Genomic DNA, 828 nt, shown 5'->3' on the forward strand with positions numbered 1-828 from the left:
CATAGGGGCGCCTGGGTGGCTCAGTCGTTAAGCGTCTGCCTTCGGCTCAGGTCATGATCCCAGGGTCCTGGGATTGAGCCCCACATCGGGATCCCAGCTCGTCAGGAAGCCTGCTTCTCCCTCTCCCACTCCCCCTGCTTGTGTTCCTTCTCTCGCTGTGTCTCTCTCTCTGTCAAATAAATAAATAAAATCTTTAAAAACAAAAAAAGCCAACTGACATAAATACTAAATAATATTCAAAATTATTAGTTTACAGCATTATAATTAGGCTTTTTTTTTAACTTGTAGCAAGAATTACTATCAAACTCCACTCATTGGACCATAGACCCTTGTGGTGTTAGCAAAAGCCTTGCCTCTCATATAGCACACTACTATAGTTAGGTATTTTATAAGCAGCAGACCTGCCCTTGATTTGCCTCTGTCTGAAATTTTCTGGATTCTACATCTATTCCTCCATTCATTACTTCATCTGATGACTCATTCATACACTAATTCATTTATTTATTCATTCACTTATCTATTTAAATATTATTAGAGTATGTGGCTTTATCCTCTCCAGCAATATTTTTTTTATTTAAATATTTTATAAAAATTTTTCTAGTTTTCTGTTTGTGGTCTAATATTTAGCGTTTATCATTACCCAAATTTTGTGTGTGCAGTGTCTGCATCGCAATATTGTTTGCACACAGGAAAATTAAAATTACATATATAGTTCTATGTTCTAAACCCAGTACTACTCAGGAACCTCAGTGAGACTGGAGATTAAGCTCTTCAGAATCCTCTACAATATGAATTCTTATTGCCTATTAAATGCTTCTCATTTCCACT

The 828-nt window shown here is 36.6% G+C and overlaps 1 pseudogene; it reads right to left on the reverse strand.

The window, feature by feature from the left end:
• Nucleotides 1-280: 280 nt before the first annotated feature.
• On the reverse strand, nt 281-419 carry LOC116633372 (annotated as a pseudogene).
• Nucleotides 420-828: the final 409 nt, after the last annotated feature.

This window comes from Phoca vitulina, unplaced genomic scaffold (genome assembly GCF_004348235.1).
Source record: "Phoca vitulina isolate PV1807 unplaced genomic scaffold, GSC_HSeal_1.0 scaffold7, whole genome shotgun sequence".
Classification (NCBI taxonomy): Eukaryota; Metazoa; Chordata; class Mammalia; order Carnivora; family Phocidae; genus Phoca; species Phoca vitulina.